The 15,340-nt window shown below is 38.9% G+C and overlaps 1 pseudogene; it reads left to right on the plus strand.

The window, feature by feature from the left end:
• The first annotated feature begins 1 nt into the window (after position 1).
• LOC130880957 (ferritin light chain-like) lies at positions 2–2,849 on the plus strand (annotated as a pseudogene).
• The last annotated feature ends 12,491 nt before the right edge of the window (positions 2,850–15,340 follow it).

The following is a 15,340-nucleotide window of genomic DNA, read 5'->3' on the forward strand; positions in this document are numbered from 1 at the left end:
AATGAATGAAGTTTGGGGAAAATCGGGCCTCAATAAAACAAGTGTGATGTCGAGTGAGATCCTGTTAGTGTAGGAAATGGTGTTAAAGAACCACAGAAAAGTGTTCTTTAGTTATAGAAATATAGAAACCGCTCTGTTTTGTAAAAAGAATATTGAGTGTATTCTTAACAAAGGAACATCAAGTAAATATAAAAATAATTTCTAAGGAGCAACGAGGTGTCCACCCGTTAACATGCACATCTGAGCAGTGAATTAACTGCTTGGTGATAGTGATAGTGAGAGCAGCTCAGATGCTTTTCCTGAAATAAGCTGTAATCTGACTGTGTTATAGAAACTGACTTGGCCAATAGTTCATAGCTATTTTAAAAAAAGAAAATTTATAAACATGCAAAGACATTCCTCCTGGGAAGAAAATAGCCTGGGGAAAAAGTATCTAAAGACACAGAAACCTAGTCTATCAAAAATTGAATCACAGCTACTGTACATTTTACATTGCAAAGAAGAAATTGCCCAATGACAGCTCAGTGGCCATGTTTTCCATGATTTTTCCAGGTTTATCTACAAAAAGGCAGCAAATTTTCATACCCATAAGTAACCACTCTGGGCTTTTCTGAATGGATCTTCAATGGTTTTCTGAATGACCGAGAAACTAAGAATTGGAATTGGATCTGGTAGGGAATGAGGGGGAAATGGGTTTTCCTGGTTCTTTGAGAAACCTTGTAATCAACTGATTCCATATCTCAAGTATTACGGAGGTGATATTATCCAAACCCTGGTTACATACACATGCAATGCAAAAGAACTTGATTATATTATAAAGAAACCTATAACCTCTGACCTCTTGCTGGCCAAACTAGGAATTAGATGTCAAAATTTCACATTTTTGAAACTAATAGAAGAGAACATATGTTTCCCTGGAGTTCTGCTCAGCTTAGACTCATAATTCTGTTAGGCAACAAGATTTACTTTCCAATGAAACAGGTTTTTTATCAAATGAAACCCAGAGGCGACGTTATAACCACCATATACAAGCTTCATGCATCTCCTAACAATAAAATTTGCTTATTTTCGGGGCAGCAGAAAAATGACTACAACAAGTTGGGAATAAAACTGTGTCAAGACACCTAAATTATAAAGATGGTGACTGTACTGTGTCTTAGTGGCTCTCAATACACATATATTTTCCCTACTTTATCTGCACATGTTTTATGGTTCTCATTAAATGTTTTCCAGTATCTTGCAACAGTGACTTTGGGAACGGGACGTGCTTACAGGAAAAGGCACCATAAAACTATACTGGATATATTTTGTCTTATTTATGCTAGATAGAGCCAGGAAATGTACGGCAACTTGCTTGCATCTTCTTTCTCCCTACAGGTGATAATTACACTAAAAAAGTTTATGTAGAGTGAATTATTTTCACAAAAAGCTTTAAACAAACCTAAGTATTATTGTTGAGCATCAAATCAAGTTTACATTTTCTTAGCTGGTTGAAATTATGTTCAGCTAAATTTTACTGAAAAGCAAACCTCCCTCTATTCAGGGAAAAAAAAACTTGTGCAATTAATTTCCTTTCAATGCATTTCACTCTTTTTAAATTCTTCATAAGCACACTCTTATTTCTACAGACAAATGAATAAATGGATGAAGGCCAGAAATGACTGTTACATGTAATGCTATGTTGATGCTACAATGCAGTGTAATCCATGTATATCAAAATGCTACCCTCTCCCTGGAGTGGGTGGGATTTAGGTATGCTATGAGAATACATACATTCTATAAGCCTTAAAAACAAGTTTTTTGATTTGGAGATCTGGAAATCAGTTCAAAGAAAGACAAGGAGAAAATCGGAACACTTTGTTATTCTGTTATGTGTGACATGTAGGTAGTGCACAATATACTATTGCCTGTCCACACAGAAGTTCAGTGAAATAACATCACAATATGTGATCACACAATAATGTGCCAGTCAATCAGACCTAGGTAATAAACTCAATGATGTGTGGATAAAAATTGAAGTGGTGGTACATGCCTTTAATCCCAGCATTCTGGAAGCAGAGGCAGACAGAAATCTGTAACTCCAAAGCTGGTCTGGTCTGCATAACAAGTTGGAGGCCAGTCAGACTATAGTGAGCCCTAGTCTCAAAATACTAAACAAAATTTGTAAGTATGGATAGTTGTGCTTTTTCTATGGTTTGCCACTGTGAATTCTTGGGACTTCTGAGGTTCTGTAACTAGCTGAAATCTAAGTTTTTAAAAAATATATTTTATATGTCTATTGATCCCAACTCTCTAATTTCAAGCATGATGTTTTACTAATTTGGTGGGCAAAGTACAGATGTCCATATCTAGTACTCCTCATGTTAACATGTATGTAGTTTTCCTAGAGATTTTGCTAAAAAAATATGATTGAGATTAGAACAGGGCTACTATTTTGATCGGGATGATGTGGCTCTGGAGGGTGTAGGCCACTTCTTCCACGAATTGGCCAAGGAGAAGGGTGAGGGCACCGAACGTCTCCTCAAGTCACAGAATGATCGCAGAGGCCATGCACCCTTTCATGATGTGCAGAGGCCATGTCAAGATGAGTGGGGTAAAATCAGGAGGCCATGGAAGCTGCCTTGGCCTTAGAGAAGAACTTGAACCAGGCCCTCTTGGATCTTCATTCCCTGAGTTCTGCTCGCACTGATCCACATCTCTGTGACTTCCTCAAAAACCACTTCCTGGATGAAGAGGTGAAGGTTGTCAAGAAGATGGGCAACCACCTGACCAACTTCCCCAGGCTGGCTGGGCCCCAGGCATCTCTAGGCGAGTACCTCTTTAAGCGACTCACTCTCAAGCATGACTAGGAGGCCTCTCCTTCTGAGGGGCTCCCACCTCTGCTCTGCACCAGCCAGCCTCAGGACCTTCACCTGAACCTCTCAAGAAGCCACTAGGCAGCTTTGTAATGCCCTGGAGCCCCTCTCAAGTCTTGGACCAAGTAAAAATAAAGCCTTTTGAAACAGCAGGGGAAAAAAAGAATAAATATGTATTCAGCTCATTCTTCTGGAGTCCAGAGCATGACATGAGCACCTGATCAGCATCTGGTGAGGGATTCCTTGCTGCATCACAACATGGCAGAGGGCAACAAGGTAAGGCAGAGCATGTAGGCCAGAGAGAGTTCCTATTTCAGCAAAGTCATTTCCAAGATAACCTCTATTAGCCCACTGCAGTGGGTTGAAAGGGAATAGCGCTTATAGGCTCATGTATTTGATTACTTGTTCCCCAGATTAGGAGCTGTGTGATGTTGCGGGAAGAGGTGCATCACTGAGGGTGGGTTTGGAAGTTTCAAAAGACTCTCACCGTTTTCATTGTTCTGTCTCTCTGTCTCTATCTTGCTCTCTGTGTCTATGTCTGTCTTTCTCTATTTCTGACTGTAAGTGCCTCTAACTTTGTCTCTCTCTGCTTTCTACTTGCAGATAAAATGTAAGCTCTCTGCTATTTCTCCAGAACTATGCCTGCCTGTCTGCTGTCATGTTCCCTGCCATGATTGTTATGGGCTCTAACCCTGTGAAACCATAAAGCCCCAAATTCTTCTATAAGTTTACTTGGTTATGATTTCTTACCACAGTAATAGATAAGTAACTAAGACACCCATTCATCCACTAGTGGATTCATCCAGAGCCCCCATGACACAGTTTCTTCCTAAAGACCCCACTTCTCAACACTGCTGCACTAGGGACGTTTCTGCATGAGACTTGGAGGGGAGGAACACTGTTCAAACCGTAGCAGCCACCTTCTTATATAAACACATAACAGCTATTGATTTCAAACCCGGTACCAGTTATCTTGTGTCATTCATTTAAATGCTTTCCAATGGACAATGGAAAATAAATATTAAGAGGAAGAAGTCTAGAAGTTTTGATATACTTCAACAAGTGATTGCTTGTTTAAGAGTTCTTACTTAATTAAGAAAGAGTTACTTTCTTAATTATAGTGCTCATTAACATTGCACACACACAAAAAATCCAATTCTTGTCTTATACCAGGCTCAGAGAAGACATGTGCTACACTCTGTACTTTGAAAACCTGGCATTGCCGTGCACTTTCTTCATATAAAATGTGTAAAAATATGAGGATACAGTAGTAACAGACCAGTATATATGGAACACAGATGGTGAGGGACAAGGCAGAAACACAAAAAGCCAATACAGAGAATGCCAACTGCTTTTTGTCTTTGTTGTCTTGGAAACATATCCCAAAATATAACTTCTGTTTATCCTAGGTCTCTGAGTAACTTTAATGACTGGAGAACATCTTCTCCTTTCTATCCTCCATCAATAGTTCAACTGACCATGTAACATATACCAGAAATAATTAATTGTGATTTAGGAGTTGTTTGTTAATGCACCCATAGCTTAACTCACCATGAGTTGCAATATTAAGATCTTTAATAAATGATCGTTTTACAGTGTATATACTATATAACCCAAGCAAGTTCTCTATAAGTTATTCTTATAAAGGGGACCATTCTCGTTCAAACCACTACAATGGGCTAATGGGTTATCTCGAGAATGGCTTTGCTCTAACAGAAACTCTCTCTGGCATACATGTTCTGCTTTGGCATGTTGCCCTCTGCCATGTTGTGATGTAGCAAGGAACCCATTATCAGATGCTCATGTGGTGATCTGGGCTCCCCTCCTCTGGAATAATGCGCTGAATAAATTTTTATTCTTTTTGAACTACACAATTTTAGGTATTTTGTTATAGCAACAGGATATGTACTAAGACACTAGTATTCTACATTTGATATTATTTAGTATTATTCTTATATTTGATATTATCTCTGCAGTATTAGAGCTAACCATATATTCTGATATGTATGACTGCTTTTGAGTACATAACAAGCAAGGCATAGATCTGAGATGACTATAAATTTTTAAAGTAGAAATCCAAGTGATTGATAACTACAAGATCCAATTTTAGTGGTTTTGCTGTGAAAATGAATTCATTATTTATTGAATACCTACGTGGATGTGTCTCCAGTTACGGTGGTGTTACAGCCTAATGAACCCACTGAAAATTGAAATATTAAGTCAAAATGCACTTAATGAACATAATAAATTAGATCAGCCCAACTTAAATGGGCTTAAGACACCCTATGGTAAAGCAAGATCATAATGAAATGTTATGTAACTTACTGAATACCAACAGTAAGAAGCAGAGTAGCTGTACAAGTAATGTAGCATTGCTGAAAAAAAAAAAAAAACAACTAAAGCCAAACCATTATAAGTGAGACACCAACAGCATAAGATGTCATTATATAATATATAATGTATTATGCTTTTTCCAAACTTAGAAGAGAGTCAGTGGACTCTGAAGAAATAAATAGCTTACACTACTATTTTACTACTCTCATTTTAGACTGCTCAGATTCACCTGGCAACAAAAGACCCAGAATGTGTATAAAGCATTTCAGGCATGATTTAACATCCAGAGACAGGCTGAATTCTGCTCACAAAGGAGGTGAGTGAGAAAGTTTTGAAGCCCTTACTTTGTATTACAGATTGTGTTCAGACAGGACAATCCTGAAAATTATTTCTGACTGGGGAATCCAAAACAATTATGGAAATGAGGCTCATACTTCCAGTTCTATTTTGTTTTAGGTGGATGTGGGGGTAGTTTAACTCCTTCAAATTTCTCTAATATTCACTGGCAGAAATAGCATCACATGGGTTAATGAGTTTATTAAAACTGATGGCAAAAATCAAGAAGTGTTATTGTATCTTACTAAGATTAGGACAGTCTTCCTTTAGTCATGATGGTTTTTCCATCTCTAATATGAAGCTACTTTCTAACCTTTAATGTTACTAAATTGCTTCAGCTCCCCAAAGATAGTAATATAACATAATACATTTTGTCATCTTGGTAGAGGTCTGAAAAAGAATGGTCAGTTTGGAAAGCCTGAGAGGAATTAGTTCTAAGTTATTTCACTGTGACTGAAATTGCGAATGCCGTATTCTATTATGAGTGACGAGGACTAGAAGAGCTCATTCCTCCCTTACTTCAGCATAAGGTATCCCAGAAGTCCTTGTGTCTTGCTAAGCTTTAAGATTTTCTAAGATTTAACATATTACAACTTGGGGACTCTTATTTTCGTCTTGGTTTTATTGAAGATTGAGCCCCAAACCTCAACCTATACTGGATAAGTGCTTCTATCACTAAATTGCATCTGCAGTCCAGGACACTCTAAGCTTTAATGAGTACCCACAGAATAGAAAACTATGCTAGCTTCTGGGGATGAGCAAGAAAGACAGACAAAATACCTTCTTCCACAGAACTGAACCCATGGGATGTCAGATTAACATATACATGTTTGTAAATTGTGGATAACTACTGAAGAGATGTTCCCATGACTAATGCTATATCACAACCCCCACCCCCCCGCCCCAAACTTAGTGGTCTGAAATAGGACCTCCTGGATAATGTCTAGTGGACTTGTGGATTCGGAATTCAATCAGACAGTGATAGGGTGGAATTTTTTTATCCTTGTAGAGAGACTGAATGTCACCCAGTAAAACTCAGCTGATGAATAAGCTGGCTCACAAGAGTCAAACATTGTGACTCACACATTTGATGATAAGAATAGCTAAGAGTTGGAGTTCAGACAGAGATGTCAACTGGAACGTAGTCACATGTCATTTCTAGCTTGGTGACTCAGACTGATTGAATCAATTATACAGTAGCCATTCTCCTGAGAAAATTAATTGACCATCATATATAGATTTAATGTGGGATGTCATACAACAAAGCTTTCAGGAAATTCTTTGATTCCAGCTGTGTGATAATGCTAGTCCACATTCAATGGGAAAGGAACCAAACTCCAGTTCTTGAGAAAAGAGAAGCAAAACCATACCATAGGCTGGGTGGTGGTGGCGCACGCCTTTAATCCCAGTACTCGGGAGGCAGAGGCAGGCGAATCTCTGTGAGTTCGAGACCAGCTTGGTCTACAAGAGCTAGTTCCAGGCCAGGCTCCAAAACCACAGAGAAACCCTGTCTTGAAAAACCAAAAAAAAAAAAAAAAAAAAAAACCAAAAAAAAAAAAAAACCATACCATAGACACCTGTTGGGGGTACATATGATCATGGCAGAAAGGGAGCATTGATGAAGCCGTGGGTGCAATGGGACATTCTCTAGATGGCTAAATCTTTCAAAGGCTGTGAGAGAGAAAGTAATGTGCTGGATCTGATGAACTGAAATTAGAAAGGAAAGAAGAAAAAAGCAAAGAAAGACACCTGAGACACATGGAAGAGTCAGAACCTGAGATGAGGCAGGTTTCAGAAACCAGGCAAGTTAGGACAATTGAGCGCAACTATGGATGATAGAAATGAGACTCTTAAATACGGGAGTAGTGCAACCTGAAGCTTTAGATCAGTGGTTCTCAGCCTTCCTAAAGTGTCAATGCTTAAGTAGAGTTCTCATGTTGTGGTGACCGCCCAATTATTTTATAACTGTAATATTGCTACTGTTATGAATCATAATGTAATCATGATGTACAGGATATCTGATATGTGACCCCACATGTCGAGAACTGATTTTTACATGTCTCTTTCTGAATGGACTTGTTAGGTCAAGCCTGAACCAGTTAGGAAGTGATTATGGTGTCTAGATTGGTACTGAAGGTGACCTGGGATGATGTCATTTTAATTGTGTGTGTGATGCCATATTTCTTAACAAGATCACATGTGCTGGTTCCATCTTTCTGCAGGAGCACATTTTAACCCACAATATGAGGTAAAGACAGGGATAATCAATAATACCTTCCAGATTTTGAGGACACATACCTAGAGATTAGGAGTGGATGCTGTTGAAACAAGAGCAATCTAGAAGACGGACATGGAGAATCAGTGTTTTATTTTAGATAAGTTAAGCTTCAGTTGATTGTGAAGTTCTTGGATATAGATGTTAAGGAGACAAGTAGGTGGGTCTTAAGGTTCCAGAAAATCTGAAGAGCTCTGTGCTGTGGGACACTGCTAAGTGACAAACAAGCAAGCTTATAATACTGGCTAGAGAGAAGAGAACAACAGTACAGAGCCCAAAGGACGCCTATTCATACCCCCAGGAGAAACAGTCAAGGCTGATAACAAACAGGTGCATGTTTAACAACTAACTTTTCAAGAGTAGGAGCGAAGAAAACCCTGATTTGAAGAATTTTCCAATTCTCATAATATTCTCCTCATGGTCAGTTGACTTGAAATTATCATGAAAACTTAAATATTGGCTTTCTCAAGCTGGTACAAGCCAGCTCTTGCATGCCTCTAAGCTCAGAGACATATCACTAGTGCATAAGTAATTAAGCTCCTTTCAATGGGGTTTGATGTCTTTACTGTAAATGAACAGTTGTTTATAATGGTCTCACCCTAGGCCCTATCTTGCTCTTGTATAGCACAATGTAGCATAAATCCTAATAAAAAATGTTTACTTCTGTCCCAATAGTCATGGTGGCTCTTGAACAGGGTACGTGATACTTTAAAATTAAAAATCAAAAGTATAGTATTAACATTTCTGTTGATTGTCAGTTCCTGGCTTATAATTCACGTGCATAAAGGAGGAAGCTGGGAAAAGCCTTACACATTCTTTGTAGTCTTGGTTACTGAGGTCTATAGAAAAATCCATTATCTTTCACAGTAACATTGGTAATGTTTATCCTTTTCATCAGCCAAACAATTATATTGGTTAGTCATTCCAAAGCTAATTTTGACTGATAGTTTTCTGCATAGTTCATAGCTCATTTCATGTCATCATCAGTGGCTCTCTTTTTAGAACAAATCTTAAGAATGGTAAAAAGTAAAATCTTGCCTTTTGCATTTATTGGCCATGAAAACTTCAAGAGGTCTAACCCAAGACTCCCTTGTATGCTATACAAGCACTTTAGCAACAGCGCTTCATCCTCAGCTCCCTCTTTAACTTATATCTTGTATGCTAGAACATGGAGTGCACTGAAGGCTTATGTTTCTTTTCATTGTAAGAAAAGTCAAAGAATCTACTCCAATTTTGATTAGTTTTTATAAGCAAATTGACCCTTATAGTGGAGATGCTGTGTGATCTGTCAATGAAAGAAAGCTGACACAGGTTTTATAGTAGAAAAGAAAAAGTGTAGTAACCACAGAATATTTTTTGAACAGTAACACTTGTCTTTCTTCAGCTGGAAGAGTCAATTTATTGACTATTAGCTAAAAGGTCAAGTGGACTGTCTGACCTTAAGCAGGTTCACTGGGCACTAAATACAATCATCTTACTTCTTTGTGAACAACAAGAGTGTTGACTGGGCTGTCAACAGTGAAGCATGGATTGGGGAGGGGCATATGGGCCCCTTCCTATGAAACTATTGGATACTGATATATTTTGGGAAGGGACAAACATTGTCTTCAGTTGTGTAGCCACTGGTGAGCCCATCAGATTTCAGTGGATAGTTTCTAACCTGTAATAATACATATTGCCTCTGATTAAACTCAGTCTCTCTCTCTCTCTCTCTCTCTCTCTCTCTCTCTCTCTCTCTCTCTCTCTCTCTTTCACACACACACACACACACACACACACACACACACAGCCATGAATGTGTGGGAAACAAAAAACCTGTATGGAGAAAGGAGCTTTGTCAGAGGTGGACGATATGATAGGGTAGGGGATTAAAGTAAACAGAATTCATGAAACATGTATGTGCAATTGTCAAAGGACAAATTTAATTGATTTTAAATTTCTCAAGAGCATTAAATATAAGTATCTTAACAGCATTTATAAAATAGAAGTTTTAAATATTATCATTTTGGTACATCCTAAAAAATCATTTTGATACATCCTTTTAAATTTTATCATGTTTATTTTACATAATTATAGTTCTACTGAGTATCCAACTTTATTCTTGATTTTTTTCTTTTACCTTATACTGCATTACAGTCTGCTTTTGACCTCTCTACAAAAAAACCCTTTGGCTTCTTACCCTTATTTTTTACACTGGAGAGGGCCCTCAAGAAGTAGTCATTGATGTCTTCCTCTTCTGCAGTAATCAATAGTCAGCATTTGGAGAAGAGGAAGTTCATAAGAAGCAAGAAAGCCGGGAGGTGGTGGCGCACGCCTTTAATCCCAGCACTTGGGAGGCAGAACTCTGTGAGTTCGAGACCAGCCTGGTCTACAAGAGCTTGTTCCAGGATAGGCTCCAAAACCACAGAGAAACCCTGTCTCAAAAAACCAAAAAAAAAAAAAAAAAAAAAAAAAGAAGCAAGAAAGATGCTGTCAGTAGCTGAGAACTTACTTGTGGAGGTGGAGAGTGAACTGATTCAAATTGGCTGAGAGACCTGGGCTAAGATCCACAAGTAGATGTCATAGGGAATTCACAGAAGATCTACCTTAATAGTTGATTGAAGAGTATTCAGGCTATTTATATTTCCATTTCTGTTGCTATCATAAAACACTTACCAAAAGCAAGTTAAGGAAAAGAGAAAGCGTTTCTTTCTGCTCAGGGTTAGAAAATCTGCATACAAATTACAGTTCATCACCGAAGGAAGAAAAGGCAAGGTCTCACGTGAGGAATTGAAGCAGAAACCATGGAGCAATATTGCTTAATGATGCTTGATTACAAGATTATGCTTTGCTAGCTTTCCTATACATCTAAGGATAATCTGCCCCCAAAATAGAGTCACCCACAGTGAGCTGGATCTGCTTATATTAACTAGCAATCAAAACCCCCTTACTGACATGCGCACAGGTCCGTTCAATCAAGGCAGACCCTCAAGTGAGACTCTGTTCTCAGATGACTAGAAGCTGTGCTAAGTTGACAGTTAAAGCAAACTATGACAAGGCTTTCGGGGCAATAAGTCCTCATCACTTAATGAAATAGAGCCGCTCTCCATTTGTACATAGCTAAACAATGATGGTGTGTTGTGGAATATTAGTTGAAGATGTGTTACATTTGTTTATGCTGTGGAATATTTCTTTGATGATGCAAAGATGCGTTGCATTCTTTTATGCTGCATTTGTTTAAGTCTGTGAAGCTAAGTTACTATGCCTGTCTAAAACACCCGATTGGTCTAATGAAGAGCTGAACAACCAATAGTTAAGCAGGAGAGAGGAATATGCAGGGTTGCCAAGCAGAGAGAATAAATAGAAGAAGAAGAGAGAAGAGAGGGGAGAGAAAGAAAAGAGGAAAAGGAGGAGAGAAGGATGCCAGGGGCCAGTCACCCAGAAATAGAGTCAGCCATGGAGTAAGAAGGAAAGAAAGAGATATAGAATAAAGAAAGATAAAAGGCCCAGAGGCAAAAGGTAGATGACATAGTTTAAGAAAAGGAGCTAGAAACAAGTCAAGCTAAAGCCAGGCTTGTTTCCAACAATCAATGATCAAAGAGTAAAAATACCATCTACAATTTTGGACCATGTTAAAGCCCAGGTCTGCAGCCTGTTGGGGTGATCTGTTCTTCTATAAACTGTGATTTTTCTATAAGTTCATGCCTTAAAATCACAGTCTTTGTATTATTATATCCCTGTTATAAGATGACTCAGGTTTCTCATGTCAGACAGAAGCTAGGGTTAGGATAAACACAAACACTTCCTTATTCCTCTGTCTGGTATTTGAACTGGCAGACCTTAAACAGCTATACAACTGGGGAATGCCCATTCTGAAATATCTGTGTCCATGTGGTCTTCCAGCACGGTGACTTTAACATAGCAGACTCACAAGATGGCAACACAGAGCTGGTCACATGCATGTTCCCAGCTAGGGTACCAAGTACCAGACAGAAGTTGTTCAGCCTTGCATGACCAGTCTTGAAAACCATGTAGTACTTTTTCAGTTGTACTATCATTAAACCAGCCCAAAGATTTACCCAGATTTAGAAGAGCGTCTCCATGCTTGGTTATGGAATAGTATCTGGAGGCTACCATGGAACCATAGACAGTATGTGGATATTTCAGGGGAATGTAATGTAATATGTGTATTTGTACAACAGGGTTTGGTCACATTTCTGGATGGTGGCATGATATTCTCATATAGCCTCTCAAAATGTCTCAGTTATTTTATGCCACCAATATCTCTGATGTAGACATTATAAAAAAGTCTGAGGTCCCCATAGAAGAGGAGGTCAATCTAGAATGGAGGGAAGAGAGAATATTTAGACTGAGTCAATAGTGCTTTGGGGGTTAGAACAGGAAGCCAAGCTCAAATCCCTTGGTTGTCAGTCGTCTATAGACTGGGAAAGTATGGGTGATATACATCTATACTAGTTGGGATTTGGACTCAAATATAAACAACAGAGTGACTGAAATGCATAAATTTTTATTATATAAAAGACAATTGAAGGGGTTGGAGAAATTATTCAGTGGTTAAGAAAACATACTGTTCTTGCAGAGGACCTGTGATTGGTTCTCAGTGCCCATGCTAGTCAGCTCACACTAGCAGTAACTTCAGTTCTAGGGGATCCCATACGCTCTTCAGATTTCCATGGACAACTTCACTCATATGAACACATAGCCACACAGACACCCATGTTCATACACAATTAAAGATTAAAGCAATAATTTTAAAAAGGATGATCAAGGGGAAGATGACCCAGTGGGTAAGAGAACTTTCTATGCAAGCACATGACTTGAGTTTGAATCCACCAATAAGAAACCAGATGTAATTCTGTACACCTGTAAGCTCAGCACTGGGCAAGGTCAGAACACAGACAGGATAACTGCTAGGACTTGATGGACATAAGTATAGTTTCAAGTTTAGTGAAAGACTATCTCAAAGAGATAAGGTGGAAAGCAATTGAGTAGATTTTCCAATGCCTTACACCACACACAAGACACAGACCATACAAACACACACACACCCCACATACAAACTCAAACATACAAATAAGCATGTATGACCAGTGAAGAGCAACAGTCCAAGGTAGTTCCTCAAACTACTCAAATTCAAAGTTACTTCAGTTTTCTCTTATATATTCCTGTTCTGCTTACATTCACAAGGTCATAGTACAAAGTGACCGAGTTGACTCTGGAATTTCAGCCATATTCCAGGCCCCAGGAAGGAGGAATAAACTAAACTACCATCTCTATCTTTTTTTTTTTTAATTGTGTTGGTGGCGGGGGAGGGGGCCATAACCATGTTACTTGGGCTCAACAAGTTTCAGATGGCACTAGAAAATGTAGCTTTTAGTATCTTTTCCCAGTGGGGCTTTTTTTTTTTTTTTCTGTATGTTTCTCGAGAAGTGTTTCTCTGTGTAGCTTTGGAGATTGTCCTGGAACTCACCAAGTAGACCAAACTGGCCTCAATCGCACATTGAGCTGCCTGCCTCTGCCTCTCAAGTGTGGGGATTAAAGGTGTAAAGGGCTATGCCGCCACCACCTGGCTCAGTGGTTTGTTTTCTAAAGACAAAAAGTCAACGTGATATTTACAATCAAGGTCTCCTATGTCAAATTTCTACTGAAAAGATTTATTTTAAGGATAGCCACTGAGATTGCTAATCTTCATTTCTAACTTGACCAGATTTAGAATCACTTCAGAGATATACCACTGGGCACATCCACAAGAGTGCTTCACTAAAAGAGTAAGATATCCTCAAAATGAGCACCACTTTCCAACAGGCAGCCCGGATACAAAGAGGGCTAAGGAAAAAGCAGTTACACCTGTGCTTTTCAGTTTCTTTTTGCTGGGCCAGTGCATCTGTGGCCGCTCTACTACCTCCACTAACAGCAGCCTCCAGCTTTCCAACACGGAGTCAATAAAGTGACTCTAGGAATCTGTGAGCCTTCAGTGCAGAAAGGGAATGCTGAGGCATCCAGCTTCATGAATTGGGCAGTTTCAGATTTTCATTCTCTCCAGTGTTCAGAAAACCAGTGCTGGAATGCTCAAACCTGGTCATACAAGCTAATCTAATAAATCTCCATATGGTATGTAATCACACACACACACACACACGCATGCACGTGTGCGCACATGCACACACACGGTATTGATTCTGTTCCCCTGTAGAACTTTGCCCAAATACTCATTAAGGTAAATGGGGCATAAAGTCCTTTCTAGTGATATATAACTGTGTGTTATTTATTCTTTCCACCTCACTATAAGAAATGAGAGATTTATTTCAATGATTTGCAGTCAGAAGTAGAGAAATTTTGTGTAATTCACTTTCCACTCCAATAGCAGACAACATTCCACTAGAGCACATTTTATTCCTGTGGTCTAAACAACCAGAGACTCAGCAAGCGCAAGAGATTCGAGGGTGTTCTGAAAGTTCAATGACAGCCACTCTCTGCAACAGTCAATGAACTGGTCGGTCGACCTTGTATTTGTCATCGTGAGTGGCACACATGGCAATTAAGGTCATTGTCAATATTAAAACACATGCATAGTGTCGCACTCCATAAATGCGAATGACAGGAAATACTATAGGGTTCTCTACCTGCAATTTTCTGACTTTTGGATGTCCAGCTGAAGGACAGTTTCCTTCCTAAAGTTTTCCCCAGCACCAATGCTCTGCCGTCTTTCCTGTCTCTGTATGTGGGCACTGAGTCTATGTTTACGTTCAACAGTTAGGACCAACATTTACCAGTCATTGAGCCAACATTTAACATTAGTTGCCGATGTGTCAGTGCTTGTGACCTGTTCATGTCACCTGTAGGATCCTTGCCTTTCCAAACTGAGTAAGAACTTTTTGAGGTTAGATCCTTGCTTCCTATTTATTCACTATCATTCAGGTTTAAACATTTACTATATCTAAGATGATAAGGTTCTAATAGAGCACTCTGGCAGCAAGCTCAAACTCAAGAGGAGTCCGTACCAATGTCTCACTAAATGCTAGGAAGAAAATTGTTCAACTGTGTTTTTGTCTCAAAAGTAAATTATAGTATACTTTTAAGAATGACTAAAATTATAGAGATAAATGTGGATAAGTGCGAGAATTTGTACAAGCATGTTGAAACTCATTAGCTAAAGCCATAGTTAGTATATCTTATGACCTGAATTTTCTACAGTTTTAAAAAGAATTGCATGCGTGAGTATGGTATCGGCATCGCTTCTACCCTACCCTCCCAGGTCGCCAACTCTTCTCATGTTCCCCCCCTCCCTCTCTAACTCACGGCCTCTTTATTATTGTATGCTTAAACAACACTACATATACTCAGCAGAGGGTGTGTGTGTGTGTGTTGTCTGAATTTTATACTCAAAAAAGTACATTTTCATGTTTTTAAAAAATACAAAAATATTCCCTAGAATCCTCAAGACAACATGTACAACAGCCTCGAACTGAAAATCCACGTCTATCAAGTTTATCGTGTTTATGCGAGTGAATGTTGTGTGATGACAGCAACAGAAGTGAAC

The sequence above is a fragment of the Chionomys nivalis genome, chromosome 9, assembly GCF_950005125.1.
Source record: "Chionomys nivalis chromosome 9, mChiNiv1.1, whole genome shotgun sequence".
Taxonomy (NCBI): Eukaryota; Metazoa; Chordata; class Mammalia; order Rodentia; family Cricetidae; genus Chionomys; species Chionomys nivalis.